The sequence below is a fragment of the Leucoraja erinacea genome, unplaced genomic scaffold, assembly GCF_028641065.1.
Source record: "Leucoraja erinacea ecotype New England unplaced genomic scaffold, Leri_hhj_1 Leri_1061S, whole genome shotgun sequence".
Classification (NCBI taxonomy): Eukaryota; Metazoa; Chordata; class Chondrichthyes; order Rajiformes; family Rajidae; genus Leucoraja; species Leucoraja erinaceus.
Window position 1 is genome coordinate 1 of NW_026575299.1, and position 25,522 is coordinate 25,522.

The window sequence follows — 25,522 nt, forward strand, 5'->3', positions numbered from 1 at the left end:
GTATGAGACAAACAGTTGATGATGATTGTACGTTAAGATACGGATACCATTTCCTTCCTCCCTCTCCCTTCGAGCTTAGGAGCACGGTGGTCCTGCAGTTTTACAGGGCCCTGGTGAGACTGCACCGGGAGCATTGTGTGCAGATTTGGTCTCCTAATTTGAGGAAGGACATTATTGCTATTGATGGAGTGCAGCGTAGGTTCACCAGGTTAATTCCCGGGATGGCAGGACTAACATATGATGATAGAATGGATCGACTGGGCTTGTATTCACTGGAATTTAGAAGGATGAGAGGACACCTTATTGAAATGTATAAAATTCTAAGGAAAAATGTTCCCGATGTTGGGGGAGTCCAGAACCAAGGGTCACAGTTTAAGAATAAGGGCTAGGCCATTTAGAATGGTGATAAGGAAACACCCAGTTGCGAATCTGTGGAATTCTCTGCCACACAAGGCAGTGGAGGCCAATTCACTGGATGTTTTCAAGAGAGAGTTAGATTTAGCTGTTAGGGCTAACAAAAGCAAGGGATATGGGTAGAATGTTTAAGACGGAACTGCAGATGCTGGAAAATTGAAGTTAGACAAAAATGCGGGAGAAACTCAGCGGATGAGGCAGCATCTATATTACCTTGACTTTTACCTTGTCCTTTTACCATCTGGACGCCCGCAGCGATGGCTGCGGAGGGTTGAGGTCCCGACCACGGGGGAAAATGGAGGAGGTCTGGCCAATTTTTGTGCCTTCCACCACATTGATGAATGCTGTGGTGGATGTTTGTGTTACATTTTTATTGTGTTTGTGTGTTCTTTATCATTGTATTGCTGCTGACAAATTAATTTAACTTGCACTTTATGTGCAATGTGACATAGAAACATAGAAATAACGAATAAAACTATTGTATTGATATATGGAGCGAAGGCAATGTTTTGGGTCAAAACCCTTCTTCAGAATGAAGAAGGATATAGGGAGAAAGCAGGAATGGGGTACTGATTTTGGATGATCAGCCATGATCATATTGAATGGTGATGCTGGCTCGAAGGGCCGAATGGCCTACTCCTGCACCTATTTTCTATGTTTCTATGTTGTGCAGAGATGCTATCTGACCCGGGTTACTCCAGCATTTTGATATTTGGTGGATCTTGGTCGGCATTGAGGAGTTGGGCTGAAGGGCCTGTTTAATGCCCTTTGACCTAATTGGGAAACCCATTTGTTGCAAGTAGTCCAACAGCTTACCACCACTTCTCAAGGCCAAACAGGGATCATTTAAAAAGCTATCTTATTTGCATTGGAGGGGAATACGTATGGCATGTTCTTAGGATTTCTGCCATGTTAATATGTTTTTTTCAAACTTGTTCAACTTACTGCAAAACCTAACAGCTTCAAAACTCACACCAAGCCACGTGCTTCTTGCATGGTTGGACTTTAAAGAGATGAGTTCTCTTATTATTGTTACTATTATTATGAGTTCGATTATTCATTGATTTCATAGATGCAGCATGGAAGTCGGCCCTTCGGCCCATTGAGTCCATGCCGAGCATCGATTACCTGTTCATACTAGCCATTTGCGTTTGATTACCCGTTCACCCAACAAACCCGCACATCTTTGGGATGTGGGCGGAAACCGGAGCACCCGGAGGAAAACCCACGTGGTCACAGGGAGAACGTGCAAACTCCACACAGATAACACCCGAGGCCGGGATCGAACCCAGGTCACTGGTGCTGCCAACTGCACCACCGTGCCTCCCCACTCTCAAGTCTTGATTTTTCTTATTTTCTGTGTTTGTTCTCTGGGATATTCTCCAAACAATGTTGATCTGCAAGCATACTTAGTGAGAATATAAATGCTGTGATTAGTTTTTAAAATTAATTGTGGAGTAGAATTTTCATTTCTAATGTGTGTATCTTACAGTGTTTGCCACCTTTCATCAGTAGTGCCCTGCTCATCTGGCTGGGATCGAGTGTAAGATATCTCTCTCTCTCTCTCACTAACAGGTGATGTGGCAGCTCTCAAGGGTTTCCCCCGCTCACATCATCCTTCCTGGTGTTGCAACACTTACGCTTGTAAACATCTTTGGCGGAGGTTCTATCCCAGGTTAGCTTGTGACATTTTATTGGTCTTAGAAATAGTTCAAAAATGAAGCAATTTAATGGGTCCCAATGGTATTTTAATGTCATAGGTACCATAGTACAGTAAAATATATATTTCCATACAGTTCCATCCTTATTACTAAACATAAGCATGTTTTTGATACAGTACAAGTTTAGTTTAGTTTAGAGATACAGCGCGGAAACAGGCCCTTCGGCTCACCGGGTACACACCGACCAGTGATCCCCGCACATTAACACAATCCTACACACACTCCATGGATTGTCACCTTGTCGTGGTAGAGAAGCTTGTGTGGACCTGAGATCCTGACACCGCTATCTTTAGGAGCCCTATCTAACTCTCTCTTGAAAGCATCCAGAGAACCGGCCTCCACCGCCCTCTGAGGCAGAGAATTCAACAGGCTCACCACTCTACATGAGAAAAAGTGTTTCCTTGTCTCCGTTCTAAATGGCTTACTCCTTATTCTTAAACTGTGGCCCCTGGTTCTGGACTCCCCCAACATCGGGAACATGTTTCCTGCCTCTAGCGTGTCCAAACCTTTAATAAACATATGTTTCAATGCGATCCCCTCCCATCCTTCTAAACTCAAATGCACAAGCCCAACTGCTCCATTCTCTCAGCATTTGGCAGTCCCACCATCCCGGGAATTAACCTTGTAAACCTACGCTGCAAGAATGTCCTTCCTCAAATTAGGGGACCAAAACTGCACACAATACTCCAGGTGTGGTCTCACTAGGGCCCTGTACAACTGCAGAAGGACCCGTCAACTCCTCGTGTTATAAAGGCCAACATGCCATTCGCTTTCTTCACTGCCTGCTGTACCTGCATGCTTACTTTCATAGTCTGATGAACAAGGACCCCCAGATCCCGTTGTACTTCCCCTTTTCCCAACTTGACGCCATTTAGATATTAATCTGCCTTCCTGTTTTTGCTACCAAAGTGGATAACCTCACATTTATCCGCATTAAACTTCATCTGCCATGCATCTGCCCACTCCCCCAACCTGTCCAAGTCACCCTGCATTCTCATAGCACAGTACATAGTACATCGTACAGAAATAGTTCGCTGAAACAGTGTATAAGTGTCGCCAGGTTTGGTCTGTCAACCTATTCTCAAAAAGACACAGTGCTGGAGTAACTCAGTGGGTCAGGCAGCATCTGTGGAGAACATGGATTGGTGTCATTTTGGGTCAGGACCCTTCTTCAGACTGATTATATGAGTGTGGGCGGGAGACAAAGCTGGGACAGAGGAGTGGTGGGACAAAGCTCGGCAGGTAAAAGGTAAACACAGGTGAGGTTGTTTTGATAGGCAGATAGTTGGACAAAGGGCAGAGATGAAAAAACAGAAGGTGTCAGCATGAAAGGATTGAAGAATCATAACATGCACCTTTGAGTTCTAATTTAGGCTAATCGAGAGTAAAGGAACACTATAGAAGTAAAGAACTGCTGATGTAGACAAACTATGTAGGAAGGAACTGCAGATGCCTGTTTACACCAAAGATAGACACAAAATGCTGGAACTGCTGAAGCTGGCTTAAAAAAATGGACACAAAGTGCTGGAGTAATTCTGTGGGTCAAGCAGCATCCCTGAAGAACATGGATAGGTGGTGTTTAGGGTTGGTACCCGTCATGTTCTGAGTTGCCGTAAATTTACCAGTAACAGTCGCTTCCATAAGTAGATCTGAGTATATTATTTTTCTGAGAGCTACTTTGCATAACTCAATTCTTTCCTGCAACAAAAGTGATGCTTTGTGTCCAGAATTTACATTTTTTCCCCATTCAGTTCTTTGAACCGAGGATTTAATTATTCTGCAGATAGACACAAAATGCTGGAGTAACTCAGCGGAACAGGCAGCATCTCTGGAGAGAACGAATGGGCGACGTTTCGGGGTCGAGATCCTTCTGATGTGAGTGGCACACAGCATCAGGCACCCGACCTCGACGTGTGTGTGTGTGTGTGTGGTGTTTGCGTGTTCTCTCTGTGACCGCGTGGGTTTTCTCCGGGTGCTCCAGTTTGCTTCCACATCCCATGGAGGTGCGGGTTTGTGGGATAATTGGCCCACCGTAAATTGCCTCTAATGTGTATGAGGGTGGATAGTTGAGTTCAAGTTCAAGTGTTCAAGTGAGTTTATTGTCATGTGTCCCAGATAGGACAATGAAATTCTTGCTTTGCTTCAGCACAACAGAACATAGTAGGTATGAATACAGAACAGATCAGTGTGTCCATATACCATTATATAAAGTGTTTAAGAGGGAACTGCAGATGCTGGAGAATCGAAGGTTACACAAAAAAGCTGGAGAAACTCAGCGGGTGCAGCAGCATCTATGGAGCGAAGGAAATAGGCAACGTTTCGGGCCGAAACCCTTCTTCAGACTGATCGGGGGCGGGGGTGGGCGGGGACAAGAAAGGAAAAAGGAGGAGGAGCCCGAAGGCTGGGGGATGGGAGGAGACAGCAGGGGGGCTGAGGAAGGGGAGGAGACAGCAAGGACTAACAAAATTGGGAGAATTCGATGTTCATGCCCCCGGGGTGCAGACTCCCCAAGCGGAATATGAGGTGCTGTTCCTCCAATTTCCGGTGCTGCTCGCTGTGGCCATGGAGGAGACCCAGGACAGAGAGGTCGGAGAGGGAGTGGGAGGGGGAGTTGAAGTGCTGAGCCACCGGGAGGTCAGCTTGGTTATTGCAGACCGAGCGGAGGTGTTCGGCGAAACGATCGCCCAACCTCCGCTTGGTCTCACCGATATAGATCTGCTGACATCTAGAGCAGCGGACGCAATAGATGAGGTTGGAAGAGATGCAGGTAAACCTCTGTCGCACCTGGAACGATTGCTTGGGTCCTTGAACGGAGTCGAGGGGGGAGGTAAAGGGACAAGTGTTGCATCTCTTGCGGTTGCAAGGGAAAGTGCCCGGGGAGGGGGGGGACCGAGAGGGAAGGGAAGAATTGACAAGGGAGTTATGGAGGGGGCGGTCTTTGCGGAAGGCAGATATGGGGGAGATGGGAAGATGTGGCGAGTAGTGGGGTCACGTTGGAGGTGGCGAAACTGACGGAGGATTATTTTTTGTATGTGACGGCTGGTGGGGTGAAAGGTGAGGACTAGGGGGACTCGGCCCTTGTTGCGAGTGCGGGGATGGGGAGAGAGAGCAGTGTTGCGGGGTATGGAAGAGACCCTGGTGCGAGCCTCATTTATGGTGGAGGAGGGGAACCCCCGTTCCCTGAATAATGAGGACATTTCAGATGTCCTGGTGTGGAACGCCTCATCCGTGGAGCAGATGCGGCGTAGACGGAGGAATTGGGAGTAGGGGATGGAGTCCTTACAGGAAGCAGGGTGGGAAGAAGTGTAGTCCAGATAGCCATGGGAGTCAGTGGGTTTATAGTGTATGTCGGTCAGAAGTCTATCACCTGCAATGGAGATAGTGAGGTCAAGGAATGGTAGGGAAGTGTCGGAAATGGTCCAGGTGTATTTGAGTGCCGGATGGAAGTTAGTGGTGAAGTGGATGAAGTCAGTCAGTTGTGTGCGGGTGCAGGAGGTGGCACCAAAGCAGTCGTCAATGTAATGGAGGTAGAGGTCGGGGATGGGGCCCTGGTATGTATTGAACAAGGATTGCTCGACGTAACCTACAAATAGGCAGGCATAGCTGGGGCCCATGCGTGTGCCCATAGCTACGCCTTGTATTTGGAGGAAGTGGGAGGAGTCGAACGTGAAGTTATTGAGGGTGAGGACCAGCTCCGCTAGGCGGAGGAGAGTGTCAGTGGCTGGGTATAGGTTGCTTCTCTGGTCGAGGAAGAACCGGAGGGCTATGAGACCATCGTGGTGGGGGATGGAGGTGTAGAGTGATTGGACGTCCATGGTGAAGATGAGGGGGTGAGGGCCTAGAGAATTGAATGCGCGGAGACGACGGAGAGTGTCTGAGGTGTCTTGAACATAGGTAGGGAGGGATTTAACCAAGGGTGATAGGATGGAGTCAAGGTATTTGGAAATGAGTTCGGTGGGGCACAAACAGGCAGAGACAATGGGTCTTCCGGGACAGTCAGGTTTGTGGATTTTAGGGAGAAGGTAAAATCGGGCTGTGCGGGGCTGGGGAACGATGAGGTTGGAGGCTCGGTCGGGCAGGGTGTGGGAATTGATGAAGTCGGTGATGGTGCTGGAGATGGTGGCCTGGTGCTCGTCAGTGGGGTCATGGTCCAGGGGTAAGTAGGAGGAGGTTTCCTCCCCCTCCTCAGCCCCCATGCTGTCTCCTCCCATCCCCCAGCCTTCGGGCTCCTCCTCCTCCTTTTCCCTTTCTTGTCCCCGCCCACCCCCGTCCCCGATCAGTCTAAAGAAGGGTTTCGGCCCGAAACGTTGCCTATTTCCTTCGCTCCAGAGATGCTGCTGCACCCGCTGAGTTTCTCCAGCTTTTTTGTGTACCATTATATAAATATATACACACATGAATAAATAAACTGATAAAGTGCAAATAAACAGATAATGGGTTGTTAATGTTCAGAGTTTTGTCCGAGCCAGGTTTAATAGCCTGATGGCTGTGGGGAAGTAGCTATTCCTGAACCTGGTTGTTGCAGTCTTCAGGCTCCTGTACCTTCTACTTGAAGGTAGCAGGGAGATGTGTGTGTGGCCAGGATGGTGTGGGTCTTTGATGATACTGCCAGCCTTTTTGAGGCAGCGACTGCGATAAATCCCCTCGATGGAAGGAAGGTCAGAGCCGATGATGGACTGGGCAGTGTTTACTACTTTTTGTAGTCTTTTCCGCTCCAGGGCGCTCAAGTTGCCAAACCAAGCCACGATGCAACCGGTCAGCATGCTCTCTACTGTGAACCTGTAGAAGTTAGAGAGAGTCCTCCTTGACAAACCGACTCTCCGTAATCTTCTCATGAAGTAGAGGCGCTGATGTGCATTCTTGATAATTGCATCAGTGTTCTCGGACCAAGAAAGATCTTCAGAGATGTGCACGCCCAGAAACTCTTGACCCTTTCCACCATTGACCCGTTGATATAAACGGGACTGTGGGTCCCCATCCTCCCCCTTCCAAAGACCACAATCAGTTGCTTGGTTTTGCTGGTGTTGAAGGCCAGGTTATTGTGCTGGCACCATTTGGTCAGTCGGTCAATCTCACTTCTGTACTCTGACTCAGTACAACATAGAACTAATGTGAATGGGTGATCGCTGGTCAGAATGAACTTGGTGGGCTGAAGGGCCTGTTTCCATGCTGCGTCTTTCAACCTCAAAGTACAACAGAGTAAACGGGCCCTTCGGCCCACGATTTCTGTGCTGAACATGATGCCAATTTAAACAAATCTCTGCCTACATGCGATCCATGCGATGTGAGGTTATCCATTTTGGTGGCAAAAACGGGAAAGCAGACTATTATCTAAATGGTGGCCGATTGGGAAAGGGGGAGATGCAGCGAGACCTGGGTGTCATGGTACACCAGTCATTGAAGGTAGGCATGCAGGTGCAGCAGGCAGTAAAGAAAAGCGAATGGTATGTTGGCTTTCATAGCAAGAGGATTTGAGTATAGGAGCAGGGAGGTTCTACTGCAGTTGTACAGGGTCTTGGTGAGACCACACCTGGAGTATTGCGTGCAGTTTTGGTCTCCAAATCTGAGGAAGGACATTATTGCCATAGAGGGAGTGCAGAGAAGATTCACCAGACTGATTCCTGGGATGTCAGGACTGTCTTATGAAGAAAGACTGGATAGACTTGGTTTATACTCTCTAGAATTTAGGAGATTGAGAGGGGATCTTATAGAAACTTACAAAATTCTTAAGGGGTTGGACAGGCTAGATGCAGGAAGATTGTTCCCGATGTTGGGGAAGTCCAGGACAAGGGGTCACAGCTTAAGGATAAGGGGGGAAATCCTTTAAAACCGAGATGAGGAGAACTTTTTTCACACAGAGAGTGGTGAATCTCTGGAACTCTCTGCCACAGAGGGTAGTTGAGGCCAGTTCATTGGCTATATTTAAGAGGGAGGTAGATGTGGCCCTTGTGGCCAAGGGGATCAGGGGGTATGGAGAGAAGGCAGGTACGGGATACTGAGTTGGATGATCAGCCATGATCATATTGAATGGCGGTGCAGGCTCGAAGGGCCGAATGGCCTACTCCTGCACCTAATTTCTATGTTCTATGTTTCTATATCCCTCCAAATCCGTGTGTCCATCTAAAAACCTCTTAAATGCCACAATCATATCTGCCTCCTCCACCAATCGTGGCAGCACGTTCCAGGCACCCACCACCCGCTGTGTGAAGTTTAAGAAGGAACTGCAGATGCTAGAAAAATCGGAGGTGGAAAAATCGAAAAGTGCTGGAGAAACTCAGCGGGTGAGGCAGCATCTATGAAGCGAAGGAATATGTGACGTTTAGGGTCGAGACCCTTCGTCATCAAAGATGTAGAGGATTTGGTGAGGGTGAAGACGAGGTTTACTAGAATGAAGAAGTCGGAATCTGAAGACGGGTCTCGACCCGAAACGTTGTATTGAAGTAAATAAGAAATACAGACAGAGAAGTTGAAGATCCTGCAGACAGTGGAATCCTGAGCTAAACACAAAGTGCTGGAGGTGCTCAGCAGGTCAGGCAGCGTCTGGGGAGAGAATGCACAGACAACATTGCGGGTCAAAATTGATTGCAGTAAAGGGGAAGAAAATTAGAAAAGAGAGGTGGGGGCAGGACAAGCCTGGCAATTCATACTGTGGGTAGATACATGTAAGGGGGTTGTGTAGGAAGGAAGCTGGTTTAAACCGAAGATAGACACAAAAAGCTGGAGTAACTCGGCGGCATCTCTGGGGAAAAGGAATGGGTGACGTTTCAGTTTGAGACACTTCTTCGGATGTCTTGACCCGAAATGTCACCTAATCCTTTTCTCCACAGATGCTGAGTTAGTCCAGCTTTTTGTACCTGACCACAGGTAAGGAGTGGGGGTGTTTCTAGGCTCTATGTTCCGTGTTCTATTAGTCTGTTAATTCCAAACGCTTTGAGAGTCACAGAGTGATACAGTGTGGAAACAGGCACTTCGGCCCAACTGTACAATGTCCCAGATACACCAGTCCCACCTGCCTGTGTTGGCTCCATATCCAAAAACTGTCCAATACACGTGCCTGTCTAACTGTTTCTTAAATGTTGGGATAGTCCCTGCCTCAACTACCTCCTCTGGCAGCTTGTTCTATACACCCACCACACTGTGTGTGAAAAGGTTATGCCACAGATTCCTATTAAATCTTTTCCCCTTCACCTTAAACCGGTCCTTGATTCACCTACGCTGGGCAAGTGATTCTCTGCATCTACCCAATCTATTCATTAGACAATAGACGATAAATACAGGAGTAGGCCATTCGGCCCTTTGAGCCTGCACCGCCATTCACTGTGATCATGGCTGATCATCCCCAATCAGTACCCCGTTCCTGCCTTCTCCCCATATCCCCTGCCTCCGCTATCTTTAAGAACCTATCCAGCCCTCTCTCGAAAATATCCAGAGAACCGGCCTCCTCCACCACCGTCTAATGCAGAGAATTCCACAGACTCACAACTATATGTGAGAAAAAGTGTTTCCTCGTCTCCGTTCTAAATAACTTACCCCTGATTCTTAAACTGTGGCCCCTGGTTCTGGGCTCCCCCAACATGTTTCCTGCCTCTAGCGTGTCCAAACCATTAATAATCATATGTTTCCATAAGATCCCCTCTGATTTCAAATTCACAGATTTCAAAAGAAAGGACAGTGGGATGACTAGATTTATTATTCTGGCAATAACAAGGGATCTTGTTATTTTTCATCTCGAGCTAATTTCACTTCAACATGCATGTGCGTATTTCCAACCAGAGTGTGGCACAATTATTCAGAATCCTCACGTACGGAGGTGGTATAATGTAGGTTATGTAACGTATGATAATGCCTGACATCTTTTAGTTTAGTTTATTATACTGTGCATCGAGGTACAATGAAAAGCTTTTGTTGCGTGCTAACCTGTCAGCGGTGATTACAATCGAGCCGGCCTCAGTGTGCAATACGTGATTCAGGGAATAACATTCAGTGCAAGATAAAGTCTGATTGATGATAGTCCGAGGGTCTTCAGTGAGATAGAGTAGTTCACAAAATGCTGGAGAAACTCAGCGGGTGAGGCAGCTTCTATGGAGAGAAGGAATAGGCGACGATTCGAGTGTCGATCCGAAACGTCGCCTATTCCTTCAGTCCATAAATGCTGCCTCACCCGCTGGGTTTCTCCAGCATTTTGTGTCTACCCTCGATTTTTCCAGCATCTGCAGTGCTTTCTTAAGCAAATAGATTGTAGTTCGGGACTGCTCTCTAGCTGTTGATAGGATGGTTCTGTTGCCTGATAACAGCTGGGAAGAAACTCCCTAAACCTGAATCACACTTCTGTACCTCTTGCCTAATGGGAGAGGGGAGAAGAGGGAGTGACCAGGGTGAGACTGGTCCTTGATTATGCTGCTGGCCTTGCCGAGGCAGCGTGTAGATGGAGTCATTGGAAGGGAGGTTGATTTGCACGATAGTCTGGGCTGCAACTGTCCACAATTCTCTGCATTTTCCTGCGGTCTTGGACGGAGCTGTTTCCAAACTAAGCTGTGATGCATCCTGATAAAATGCTTTCTACGCTGTGTGTGGAAGCACTATCAATTATACATTGACTGAATCATTTATTTGCTCTGGGGCAGCTTACTACCCAACTGTATTCACATTGTATTCTCCAATTTAAGTAATACCACCCTGATCCCTTCCATCCATATCTCTTGCTCCAGCTTTGCATTTCAAGATTCAAGAGAGTTTATTGTCATGTGTCCCAGATAGGACAATGAAATTCTTACTTTGCTTCAGCGCAACAGACAATAGACAATAGGTGCATGAGTAGGCCATTCGGCCCTTTGAGCCAGCACTGCATTCAATGTGATCATGGCTGATCATCCCCAATCAGTACCCCGTTCCTGCCTTCTCCCCATATCCCCTGACTCCGCTATCTTTAAGAGCCTTATCTAGCTCTCTCTTGAAAGTATCCAGAGAACCGGCCTCCACCGCCCTCTTAGGCAGAGAATTCCACAGACTCACAACTCTCTGTGTGAAAAAGTGTTTCCACATCTCCGTTCTAAATGGCTTACCCCTTATTCTTAAACTCCCCTTGAGAATTTAGACAGGTCCTTCAGCCCACTAAGTCCACACTGACCAGCGATCATCCCATACACCAGTTCTATGTCACACACTAGTTCTATTCAATGCCAATTAATCTACAAACCTGTACGTCTTTGGAGTGTGGGAGGAAACTTGAGCATTCGGAGAAATTAGTTAAAGAAAAATTAGAAAGAGATTAGTTAAAACAAATGTAGGTCCCTTGCAGTCAGAAACAGGTGAGTTGATCATGGGGAACAAGGATATGGCGGACCAATTGAATAACTACTTTTGTTCCGTCTTCACTAAGGAAGACATAAATAATTTGCCGGAAATAGCAGGGGACCGCGGGTCAAAGGAGTTGGAGGAATTGAGTGAAATCCAGGTTAGCCGGGAAGTGGTGTTGGGTAAATTGAATGGATTAAAGGCCGATAAATCCCCAGGGCCAGATAGGCTGCATTCCAGAGTACTTAAGGAAGTAGCTCCAGAAATAGTGGATGCATTAGTAATAATCTTTCAAAACTCTTTAGATTCTGGAGTAGTTCCTGAAGATTGGCGGGTAGCAAACGTAACCCCACTTTTTAAGAAGGGAGGGAGAGAGAAAATGGGGAATTACAGACCAGTTAGTCTAACATCGGTAGTGGGGAAAAACTGCTAGAGTCAGTTATTAAAGATGGGATAGCAGCACATTTGGAAAGTGGTGAAATCATTGGACAAAGTCAGCATGGATTTACGAAAGGTAAATCATGTCTGACGAATCTTATAGAATTTTTCGAGGATGTAACTAGTAGCGTGGATAGGGGAGAAACCAGTGGATGTGGTGTATCTGGACTTCCAGAAGGCTTTCGACAAGGTCCCACATAAGAGATTAGTATACAAACTTAAAGCACACACGGCATTGGGGGTTCAGTATTGATGTGGATAGAGAACTGGCTGGCAAACAGGAAGCAAAGAATAGGAGTAAATGGGTCCTTTTTCACAATGGCAGGCAGTGACTAGTGGGGTACCGCAAGGCTCAGTGCTGGGACCCCAGCTATTTACAATATATATTAATGATCTGGATGAGGGAATTGAAGGCAATATCTCCAAGTTTGCGGATGACACTAAGCTGGGGGGCAGTGTTAGCTGTGAGGAGGATGCTAGGAGACTGCAAGGTGACTTGGATAGGCTGGGTGAGTGGGCAAATGTTTGGCAGATGCAGTATAATGTGGATAAATGTGAGGTTATCCATTTTGGTGGCAAAAACGGGGGAAGGGGAAAGCAAGCAGACTATTATCTAAATGGTGGCCGATTGGGAAAGGGGGAGATGCAGCGAGACCTGGGGGCCATGGTACACCAGTCATTGATGGTAGGCATGCAGGTGCAGCAGGCAGTAAGAAAGCGAATGGTATGTTAGCTTTCATTGCAAAAGGATTTGAGTATAGGAGCAGGGAGGTTCTACTGCAGTTGTACAGGGTCTTGGTGAGACCACACCTGGAGTATTGCGTACAGTTTTGGTCTCCAAATCTGAGGAAGGACATTATTGCCATAGAGGGAGTGCAGAGACGGTTCACCAGACTGATTCCTGGGATGTCAGGACTGTCTTATGAAGAATGACTGGATAGACTTGGTTTATACTCTCTAGAATTTAGGAGATTGAGAGGGGATCTTATAGAAAACTTACAAAATTCTTAAGGGGTTGGACAGGCTAGATGCAGGAAGATTGTTCCCGATTTTAGGGAAGTCCAGGACAAGGGGTCACAGCTTAAGGATAAAGGGGAAATCCTTTAAAACCGAGATGAGAAGAACTTTTTTCACACAGAGTGGTGAATCTCTGGAACTCTCTGCCACAGAGGGTAGTTGAGGCCAGTTCATTGGCTATATTTAAGAGGGAGTTAGATGTGGCCCTTGTGGCTAAGGGGATCAGAGGGTATGGCGAGAAGGCAGGTACGGGATACTGAGTTGGATGATCAGCCATGATCATATTGAATGGCGGTGCAGGCTCGAAGGGCCGAATGGCCTACTCCTGCACCTCATTTCTATGTTTCTATGTTTCTAAAACCCACACAGTCACGGTGAGAACGTACAGACTCCGTACAGGTCGCACCCGTGGTCAGGATCGAACCGTGGTTCCTGGTGCTGTCGTGCTGCAACTCTTCCATTGCGCCCCCATGCTGCCCCTCTCCTCATTTATGTGTCCTCTCCTCTCCTCATCTGACACCCTTTTGCCACCTTGTCTTTTCAAACACATTTCATTGTATCGTTGACCCTGTGTTAACCTCCAGAAGACAAATAAAACTGAACTGAACCTCTTGCCTTTGTCACTAGCTCCACCCATTTACCACGCAACCCCCCAACCTGTATCCACCTATCACTTCCCAAACTTTGTCCGACCCGAAACATCATTGGTCCATTTCCCTCCACTGATGCTGCTTGACTTGCTGAGTTCCTCCAGGACTTTGTGTTTTTTTTACTCAAGATTCCAACATCTGCAGTTCCTTGTGTCTCCATGATTCTTTCTATATAACTCTTCACAGCCCATTCTCTTCCCAACTTTCCTTTTATTGGAGGGTCTGTCAAACAATTGACTCTTTTGCCTGTTTAATTTATACTTCTTCATTAAATCACTACGTTAAATTTATCGCCCGCTCATAAATTGCAAGTTTTATAGACGGTGAGTTGCTATGGCTTTAATTAAAGTAGTAACTCTCCGACAGCAGACGTTAGACTTGTTTAGTTTTAATTTAGTTTAAAGGTACAGAGTAGAAACAGGCCCTTCAGCCCATTGAATCCATGCTAACCAATATCACCCATAAACTAGTTTTATCCTACACACGAGGGACAATTTACAGAGCCCATTCAGTAGTTTAGCTTAGTTTGGAGAAACAGTGAGAAACAGGCACTTCTGCCCACCAAGTCCATACCTACCAGCGACCCGCGAACACTAGTGGCCCTGTCCCACTGTACGAGTTCATTCAAGAGTTCTCCCGAGAAGATGTCTACTTCATAGACACCAAGAGCTGGAGTCACTCAGTGGGCCCCTGGAGTTACTCCAGCTTTATGTGTCCATCTTCGGTTTAAACCAGCATCCGCAGTTCCTGCCCACACAAGGTGTAAAGTTCAAGAGAGAACTGCAGATGCTGGAAAAATCGAAGGTAGACAAAAATGCTGGAGAAACTCAGCGGGACAGGCAGCATCTGTGGAGCGAAGGAATAGGCGACGTTTCGGGACGAGACCCTTCTTCAGGTGTAAAGTTCAGTTCAGTTCAGTTTTAGTCTGAAGAAGGGTCTCGACCCGAAACGTCACCCATTCCTTCTCTCCAGAGATGCTGTCTGTCCCACTGAGTTACTCCAGCTTTTTGTGTCTATCTTCAGCTTAGTTTAATATATTGTCACGTGTAACGAGGTACAGTGAAAAGCTTTTGTGGCGTGCTAGACAAGGGGCGTCACGGTGGCGCAGTGGTAAAGTTGCTGCCTCACAGCGCCAGAGACCCGGGTTCCATCCCGACTACGGGTGCTGTCTGTACGGAGTTTGCACGTTCTCCCCTTGACCTGCTTGGGTTTTCTCCCACACTCCAAAGACGTGCAGGTTTGTAGGTTAATCAGCTTGGTGTAAATATAAATTGTCCCTAGTGCAGTACAGTGTAAAAGCCCTGTCCCACGGTACAAGTTCATTCCAAGAGCTCTCCCGAGTTTGCCCTGATTCGAACTGTAATGGTAATGGCCGCTCGTAGGTACTCGGGGCTCTCGTGGACATTTTTTAACCATGTTGAAAAATCTTCACGAGTGTTCCCGAGCTTACCGCATTTCCCGAGTACCTGCCGTTAGCGTTACGAGCTGCTAAGAGACGTCCCGAACTCCGACGTACCAGCTATGTACATTCTACGTGCTTACCACGAGTTTGATTTTTTTAAAAACTCGGGAGAGCTCTTGAATGAGCTCGTACAGTGAAATGCTGTGAAATTGAATGTGCTGGCCTGCACTCTGCTTGAAATGCCGTGAAATTGAATTTGCTGGCCTGCACACTGCTTGAAATGCTGTGAAATTGAATGTGCTGGCCTGCGCACTGCTTGAAATGCTGTGAAATTGAATTTGCTGGCCTGCACTCTGCTTGAAATGCTGTGAAATTGAATTTGCTGGCCTGCACTCTGCTTGAAATGCTGTGAAATAGAATGTGCTGGCCAGCACTCTGCTTGAAATGCCATGAATGTGCTGGCCTGCACTCTGCTTGAAATGCTGTGAAACTGAATTTGGTGGCCCACACTCTGCTTGAAATTGAATTTGAAATTGAATAGCCGTGAGTGAACTGCCAGCCCACCAACCCTGAGTGACTGATCTGTCAGCTCACCGAGCCTGAGTGACTGAGCTGCCAGCCCAAGAATCCATTCGGCCCACAATGTCCATACTAGCCCCCTGGAAACCAGTTCCTTCAGCCCACAACACCCATACTAGCACCCCAGAAATTCCCGCCCCCACTGGCCACTAATATTGGAATTGGTAGAGAGGTGGAATATTGCGCTGGGGGACCAGCCCTTCTGTGTGAACATGGGACCCAACGGGTCCCACTTAGTCTAGTATCCCTCTAAACATTTCCTCTCCATGTTCCTGTCTAAATGTCTTTTAAATGTTGTTTTAGTACCTGCCTCATCTACTTCTTCCGGCAGCTCCCACCACCACCACCCACCACCCACTGTGTGAAAAAGTTACCCCTCGGGATCTTGATAAACCTTTCCCCTCTCACCTTAACCCCATGTCCCCTGTGTATTGATTTCCCCGAGCCTGGGTAAAAGACGCAGCTCTAACGTGAGGATGGACGCACTTTGATTGATTTCTCTGGAACACTGGAAGTTGAGAGGAGCCTTGGTCGGAGTGTACAAAATGATCAGAGGCATAGATAAGGTAGACAGTCACAACCTTCCCTCCAGAGTGGAAATGTTAAAGAACAGAGGGCATAGCTTCAAGGTGTTGGTCCGAGGCAAAGTTTAAAGGTTAAAGATTTGCTGGGCAAGTTTTCTTTTACACAGAGGGTCCCTTGAACACTCTGCCAGGGGTGGTATGATAGTTCCATTTAAGAGGCTTTAGGACCGGCACATGGATATGCAGGGAATGGAGAGATATGGATCATGAGCAGATGAGATTAATTTATCTTGGCATCATGTTTAGCACAGACATTGTGGTTAGTGTCGCCAACGGTCCCGTATTAGCCGGGACATCCCGTATATTGGGCTAAATTGGTTTGTCCCGTACGGGACCGCCTTTGTCCCGTATTTGACCGCTACTGCTCGGGTCGAGGGGACTGTCGGGTCGGAGCGCCGCGTCCGACCCCGCCTCACCCGTCCCGACGTAGTGCAGCCCGTGGAGTGCAGCAGCAGCAGCAGCAGCAGCAGCGCCTCGCCCGTGGCCCCGTCGGTCGGTCGGCAGCCCGGCCAGCTGTCCGACCTTTGGACCTTCGCTGACCGCCGAAACACCCTCCTTCTCACGGCCGATCATCGGTTCACGAGTTGGACGGGGCACTGGGCCTAAAAACTCCTCAGCTGGCCCGCCGGCTGGGCTTTGTGTACAGTCCAGTACCAGGGCCGACATCATTCACCCAGCCACGGCCCAGTCGGTCAACGAATTGCCGTGGGGAATTTGTCCCGTATTTTGACCGTATTTGGGTGTGAGGAAGTTGGCAACCCTAATTATGGGCTGAAGGGCTTGTTCCTTTGCTTGTACTGTAAGGGCATGTACTGTTGTATGCTTTCTGTTCTATGTTCACAGTGTGCATTGATTGTTGTTTTATCTGCATTTTCAATATGACTTTAGTAGAGAGTGGATAGGTTGTTTAAAGTTCAGCCTGGCAATTAGAAACATAGAAACATAGAAATGAGGTGCAGGAGTAGAGGCCATTCAGCCCTTCGAGCCTGCACCGCCATTCAATATGATCATGGCTGATCATCCAACTCAGTATCCTGTACCTGCCTTCTCTCCATACCCCCTGATCCCTTTAGCCACAAGGGCCACATCTAACTCCCTCTTAAATATAGCCAATGAACTGGACCTGAGGGGACCTGGTTAGAGCTTGAATGAAAGGTGAGCCGGAGGGCCTTGAGAACCTGATGTGGAAGAGAATTGTGAAGGGATGGTAAGGCCATGGTAAAGATGAATAGAATTCAACACTGAACCATTGGCAGTGGAGTTCCAGTGGTGTTCCAGTGGAGTTCCAGTGGAGTTCCAGTGGTGTTCCAGTGGTGTTCCAGTGGTGTTCCAGTGGAGTTCCAGTGGTGTTCCAGTGGTGTTCCAGTGGAGTTCCAGTGGAGTTCCAGTGGTGTTCCAGTGGAGTTCCAGTGGAGTTCCAGTGGTGTTCCAGTGGTGTTCCAGTGGAGTTCCAGTGGTGTTCCAGTGGAGTTCCAGTGGAGTTCCAGTGGTGTTCCAGTGGTGTTCCAGTGGTGTTCCAGTGGTGTTCCATGGGGGCGCTGCGAGTAGGCTGCCCTGCCAGCAGCCTGTTCGTCAATTCTATTTTTTTGTTTCTTTTAGTTTGTCCAAATGTGTGTTTTAGTGTCTCTTGGTGTGTCTTGTGTGTGGGGGGTGGTGAGGGGGGGGTAAGGGATGAACCGCTTTTGGTCACCTCCTCCACGGAGAGACGACTTTTTCCACGTCGCCTCCCTCGTGGCCTAACACCATGGATTGGAGCGGCCTTTCCCAGAGTCGGGCCCGGAGTTTCAGCAGCCGGCGCAGCGTGGACTTTTCATCGCGAAGCGGGCGAGCCGTCGCTGGCCCGTGGACTGTTACAGCCTGAAGCCGCGGTCTGCGGAGCGAGAGGGCCTGTACATCTGGCTGCCCGCAGCGGCGACTGCAGAGATTTATGGCCCTGACCACGGGGGAACAATGGAGGAGGACTGACTGTGCTTTGTGCCTTCCACAACAGTGAAGAATGCTGTGGTGGATGTTTGTGTTACATTTTTATTGTGTATTGTGTGTTCTTTTTTGATTGTACTGCTGCTGGCAAATTCATTTCACTGCACTTCATGGTGTATGTGATGAATACATTGATTGATTGATTGATCGATTGATCGATTGAAATGTGTGAGAGGGTTGGGCTAATGTAGTAAGGATGATGTCAAGTTAGGAAGAAATAAGTTTGGTAGGTCACGGGAAGGCTGTCACTGTTACTCCAGCCTTTTGTGTCTATCTTCACACTATTTCTATGTGATACCACTTTCTCATCCACCAGTCCCTACACACGAGGGGGCAATATACAGACGGGCCGATTGACCTGCAAACCCGCACGTATTTGAGATGTGGGAGGAGAAAGGAGAGCGCGCAGACCCCACACTTTGACAGCAGCCAATGTCAGGATCGATCCCTGGTCTCGGGTGCAGTGAGACAGCGGTTCTCTGCTCACATGTGGATCTTGGGCAGAAGGAGCTACATGGGACAGTGCATCACAAGACTAAATGCTGTGGAGGAGATGTCCTCGGGAAACTATGTCCAATACATGTGTTTCCAGAATATCGCTAATTTTATTTCATTATTACTCTAAAGGGCCTGTCCCACTTTCACGACCTAATTCACCACCTCTGCCGAGTTTGCCCTTGACTCATACTCGCAGCATAGTCGTCACGTGGTCGTAGGTAGGTCGTAGCGTAGCAGGTCGTGATGCTAGTCGTAGGTATTCGTGGCATCAAGTAGGTCGGGGCGTTTTTTCAACACGATGAAAAATGTCCACGAGTAAAAAAGGTCGTGAATTAGGTCGTGAAAGTGGGACAGGCTCTTTACTATTTTTTAAGGGTACCACATTTCTCTCGACTATTTTCATCATCACTTAATCATGATAAAAGGGGATGGCACATTGGCGCAGCGGGTAAATAGAACCCACTGTTGTGGGACGTATCACTGATGGGGATTAGTCAGAATATAGAAGAGAGATCGAGCAACTGTCCATATGGTGCCAGCACAATAACCTGGCCCTCAACACCAGCAAAACCAAGGAACTGATTGTGGACTTTGAAAGGAGTAGGAGGGGGACCCACAGCCCCGTTTATATCAACGGGTCAATGGTTGAAAGGGTCAAGAGCTTCAAATTCCTGGGCGTGCACATCTCTGAAGATCTTTCCTGGTCCGAGAACACTGATGCAATTATCAAGGAAGCTCATCAGCGCCTCTACTTCCTGAGAAGATTACGGAGAGTAGGTCTGTCAAGGAGGACTCTCTCTAACTTCTACAGGTGCACAGTAGAGAGCATGCTGACCGGTTGCATCGTGGCTTGGTTCGGCAACTTGAGCGCCCTGGAGAGGAAGAGACTACAAAAAGTAGTAAACGCTGCCCAGTCCATCATCGGCTCTGACCTTCCTTCCATCGAGGGGGTTTATCGCAGTCGCTGCCTCAAAAAGGCTGGCAGTATCATCAAAGACCCACACCATCCTGGCCACACACTCATCTCCCTGCTACCTACAGGTAGAAGGTACAGGAGCCTGAAGACTGCAACAACCAGGTTCAGGAATAGCTACTTCCCCACAGCCATCAGGCTATTAAACCTGGCTCGGCCAAAACTCTGAACATTAATAACCCATTATCTGTTATTTGCACTTTATCAGTTTATTTATTCATGTGTGTATATATTTATATTATGGTATATGGACACACTGATCTGTTTTGTAGTAAATGCCTACTATGTTCTGTGTGCTGAAGCAAAGCAAAAATTTCATTGTCCTATACAGGGACACATGACAATAAACTCACTTGAACTTGGACTTGAATCGTCATCTGATACCCCATTTGAGCGGTAATCGCTTCCCAAGAAAGTGAAGTCAAAATGAACCCGGTCGGCACGGCGGAGCAGCGGGTAGAACTGCTGCCTCACAGCGCCAGCGTTCCGGGTTCCATCCTGACCTCGGGTGCTGTCTGTGTGGAGTTTGCCCGTTCTCCCTGTGACCCGCTTGGGCTTCCTCCGGGTGCTCCGGCTTCCTCCCACATCCCAAAGACGTGCGGGTTTGTAGGTTAATCGGCCCCTCTGTAAATTGCCCCAAGTTTGTAGGGAAGTGGATGAGAAAGTGGGATAACCTCGTGTGAGCCGATGATCGATGGTCGACATGGACCTGATGGGCTGAATGGCCCGTTTCTATACTCTGGGCTTGTACAGTCTGGAATTTAGAAGGATGAGAGGGGATCTTATTGAAACACATAAGCTTATTAAGGGTTTGGACACGCTAGATGCAGGAAACATGTTCCCGATGTTGGGGGAGTCCAGAACCAGGGGCAACAGTTTAAGAATAAGGAGTAAGCCATTTAGAACGGAGACAAGGAAACACTTTTTCTCACAGAGAGTTGTGAGTCTGTGGAATTCTCTGCCTCAGAGGGCGGTGGAGGCCGGTTCTCTGGATGCATTCAAGAGAGAGCTAGATAGGGCTCTTAAAGATAGCGGAGTCAGGGGATATGGGGAGAAGCAGGAACGGGGTACTGATTGGGGATGATCAGCCATGATCACATTGAATGACGATGCTGGCTCGAAGGGCCGAATGGCCTCCTCCTGCACCTATTGTCTATTGTCTATATCTCAACTGGAAGCAGGTTTTGATTGTGGTATTTATTAGAAGAATCTATTCCCTATTTTCTGTTTCTTATTATTAGTTTTGACTTCAGAGCTGTTTATATTCTCGCAGGCATTTAGACTGCAAATTCTTGTGACTTTCTGTTCTCAATATTAAGTTATCCTTTACCCTTCAGTCATTTGTCATATTCTTTTCCCTCAAAGGATATTTCTTCTCTCTTTTTATTACATTAAATTGATGAACATTTTCCACAGATTTCTCCTCAGCAGTTTGTGAGCCTGTCATCCAATGTTAGGTTAATCTTACATAAGTTTAGAATCTTGGGAGCTGCTCCAAACTTCTCCTTTAAAAGATTGCACATATCACCGTGTTATGATCGTGAAAACCACGGCTGTGGTGCTGGCTCCTGGGCGCGCACGTCTCTACAGATCGGGCCTGGACCAGCACATTGATACAATCATCAAGAAAGCCCAACAATGCCTCTACTACCTTCGAAGATCACGGAGATTGGGTATGTCAATGAAAACCCTCTTGAACTTCTACATGTGTGCGGTAGAGAGCATATTGACTGGTTGGTAGGTTGAAGAAGGAGTCTGAAGAAGGGTCTCGACCCGAAACGTCACCCATTCCTTTGCTCCATAGATGCTGCCTCACCCGCTGAATTACTCCAGCATTTTTGTCCACCTTCGATTTTTCCAGCATCTGCAGTTCCTTCTTGAACATATTGACTGTGTTGACCAGTCATATTGACCATATTGACTGTGGTCACAGGGAGAACATGCAAACTCCGTACAGACAGCATCCGAGGTCAGGATTGAACCCGGGTCTCTGGCGCTGTAAGGCAGCAACTCTACCACTGCACCACTATCCCTATAGCTCAGGCCCTCGCGTCCTGGCAACATCCTTGTAAATCTTCTCTCCAGCTTGTCTATGTGCCTGTGTGTTTCACGAGGAGGTAGGTGCTTTATAACACGATCAAAATATCTACCCAATTAATGGTATGGCAGATAATGACCTGGAGCATTGGTAGGTATGTTACAAAACCTACCTGAATCGTGGCTGAGCATCTGCCCCACCCCTTGTGTGTGATTTTGGCGCTGTTTAGAGGGGGCGGGTTTAAAACGCGATTTTTACTAGGCTGTTGCAATCGGAAATGTTCAGCCTAGTGAATCATTAACGGAAAATCGCGAAAGACCCCGTCGCAAAAGGTAGTATTAGTTTTTATGGCCTTATATAATAGTTATAGTAGTTTAAAAATCACGCTCTCACTCCGCAACCTCTCGCAGCCCCAGGGTTTTATAAAGCAAACAATTAAAGGTATGTACCTTATTTTTACATTAAATGGGGCATGTATATAACCCTGTATATAAAGTTTTCTATAGCGAGTAGCTCATTTTGGGCTCTTTATATCCCGCAGTATTTTTCTGGGCATTTGAGGGCACAAATCCAGCACAATGTGAACGTTCTAAACCAGCGCGTTCACAGGATCCCACTAGAAAGCTGATTTAAATTGACTTTAATTTACAGCAAATGAACACTAAATTCCTTCCATTTGGCCTATAAATTGATGTAAATGAGATTTAAAAATCATGTTTTATTGTGAATTATTTGTGAATATTATTTGGACACTTGGGCTATTTAAAAATGTTAATCATTTATTAAGAAATGGATAGATGTTTAGATCTAGTAAATTGAAGTTTGAAGTTAGCTACAATTGGGTAACTCACTAATTATATGCTTTTATTTCAGGTCATCCAAGTTAGATTATTTTATATTTGTTTCAGAATGCTTCAATCTATGATAACTGAAAATTTCATTCAGTTCTCTTAATTTTTAAGAAGGTTATGGGCTTTTGACTGTCCATGATCACAGCTTTTGTGTTATGTCCATAGAAAATCAATAGGGAACAAGATGCTAATTTCCGAGTATGAAAATGGCCACAACGTTTTTAATACTGAAGATATGAAAGTGAATTAGGTGTCAAATTAAACTTCTTTTTATGCTTTATCTGATGGGATAAATTGCAGGCTTGATTTTTTTAAATCTCAAAATTTTGTAAAATTGCTAGCATTGGTGTCAACAAAATCAAGTTTATTTAGTTTGGAGATAGGGCGTGGAAACGGGCACTTTGATCCACCGAGTCTGGGCCGACCAGTGATCCCCACACATTAACACTACCCTACACACACAAGGGACAATTTACACTTACACCAAAACAATTAGCCTACAAAACTGTACGTCATTGGAGTGTGGGAGGAATCCGAAGATCTCGGTGAAAACTCACTCGGTCACGGGGAGAACGTGCAAACTCCGTGCAGACAGCACCCGTAGTCAGGATCAAACCTAGGTGCCTGGTGCTGCAAGCCCTGTAAGGCAGTACCTCTACCGCCCCGCCGCCCGAGTTCAAGGAGCCTTGTGGAAGGAATATTTTAATTCCAATTAAACCAACATTGCTAAACCAAGCTTGTTTGCTCAGCCAGGGATTTCGTCTCCAGCACTGAAACGTCACCTATCCATGTTCTCCACAGATGCTGCCTGACCCGCTGAGTTACTCCAGCACTCTGTGAAACGTCACCTATCCATGTTCTCCACAGATGCTGCCTGACCCGCTGAGTTACTCCAGCACTCTGTGAAACGTCACCTATCCATGTTCTCCACAGATGCTGCATGACCTGCTGAGTTACTCCAGCACTCTGTGAAACGTCACCTATCCATGTTCTCCACAGATGCTGCCTGACCCGCTGAGTTACTCCAGCACTCTGTGAAACGTCACCTATCCATGTTCTCCACAGATTCTGCCTGACCCGCTGAGTTACTCCAGCACTCTGTGAAACGTCACCTATCCATGTTCTCCACAGACCTGCTGAGTTATCCGGCACTTTGCACCTTTTTCGTAAACCAGCATCTAGGTAAGTAAGTAAGTAAGTTTATTGGCCAAGTATTCACATACAAGGAATTTGCCTTGGTGCTCCGCCCACAAGTAAAACCATGACATACAGTGACAGTTACGAATGACTCAGAAAACACTAAACATTAATAATAATAAAATATTAATGATCTACAGTTCCTTGTGTCCCCATTTATCTCCTTTTCATCTCCCTTGTCACTTACTCCACACATCTGCCATCAACATGCCGACCACCTCACCTGTATCCACGTCTCTTCCCACACCCACCTCTCTTTTCCACCTTCCTCCGACCTTCTGCCATCAGTCTGAAGAAGGGCCCCAACCCGAAACGTCACGTCCCCATTCCCTCCACGGATGCTGCCTGACCCGCTGAGTTCCTCCAGCACGTTGTAGGAAGGAACTGCAGATGCCAGTTTAAACCGAAGACAGACACAAAATGCCGGAGTAACTCAGCGGGGCAGACAGTATCTCTGGATTCCAGGGATGCTGCCAGTCACGTCGAGTTACTCCGGCATTTTGTGTCTATCCTCTAGCACCTTGTGCTTTGCAAGATTCTTTACACATTATAATTGTCCCTGATTGCAGCAGGGTTGTTTTCTTCTGAACAGCGGCACGTTGAGAAACAAAACAGCCTCGGGCAGCTCACCATTATTACATCAACAACATGGGGAAACTCTCTAATGAGTAACCACCTTTAACTAAGTACATCTTGCAGCTGAAACACGTCTTGGGATCAAATGACCCGATTCAGAACAATTTGTAACAGAACAGATTTCAACCTTTCTTTCTGCTTTGATGGTCATGATGTTTATATTTTTGTTCCTGGCCTGGTTGGTAAATGTTGAAATGTAAAATGCTGCTTTGTGTCGTATGTTCTTTATTATGTTTCCCCAATGATCAAACAGAGCTTTGACGGATCATCTTGAAATAAACTGTCATTACTGTTATGAACAGAACAGCACAGGAGCCAGGCCTTTTGGCCCACAATTAGTGGGTTTACATATGATGAATGGTACACAAAAATGCTGGAGAAACTCAGCGGGTGCAGCAGCATCTATGGAGTGAAGGAAATGGGTGACGTTTCAGTCTGAAGAAGGGTTTCGGCCCGAAACGTCACCCATTTCCTTCCCTCCATAGATGCTGCTGCACCCGCTGAGTTTCTCCAGCATTTTTGTGTACCTTCGATCTTCCAGCATCTGCAGTTCCTTCTTGAACAATATATGATGAATGTTCGACGGCACTGTGCCTGTAGTCAATAGACAATAGGTGCAGGAATAGGCCCTTCGAGCCAGCACCGCCATTCAATGTGATCATGGCTGATCATCCACAATCAGTACCCCGTTCCTGCCTTCTCCCCATATCCCCTGACTCCGCTATATTTAAGAGCCCTATCTAACTTTCTCCTGACAGTATCTACAGAACCGGCCTCCATCGCCCTCTGAGGCAGAGAATTCCACAGACTCACAACTCAATGCGTGAAAAAGTGTTTGCTCGTCTCCGTTCTAAATGGCTTACCCCTTATTCTTAAACTGTGGCCCCTGGTTCTGGACTCCCCCAACATCAGGAACATGTTCACTGCCTCTAGCGTGTCCAAACCCTTAACAATCTTATATGTTTCAATGAGATACCCTCTCATCCTTCTAAACTCCAGAGTATACAAGCCCAGCCGCTCCATTCTCTCAGCATATGACTGTCCCGCCATCCCGGGAATTAACCTTGTAAACCTACGCTGCACTCCCTCAATAGCAAGAATGTCCTTCCCGGACAGTCGCTAGAGTTCAGAAGGATGAGGGGGAACCTCAGTGAAACTCACTGAATAGTGAACATGGTGCACGGCGGCGCAGCGGTAGAGTCGCTGCCTTACCGCGCTATCAGCACCAGAGACCCGGGTTCGATCCCGAC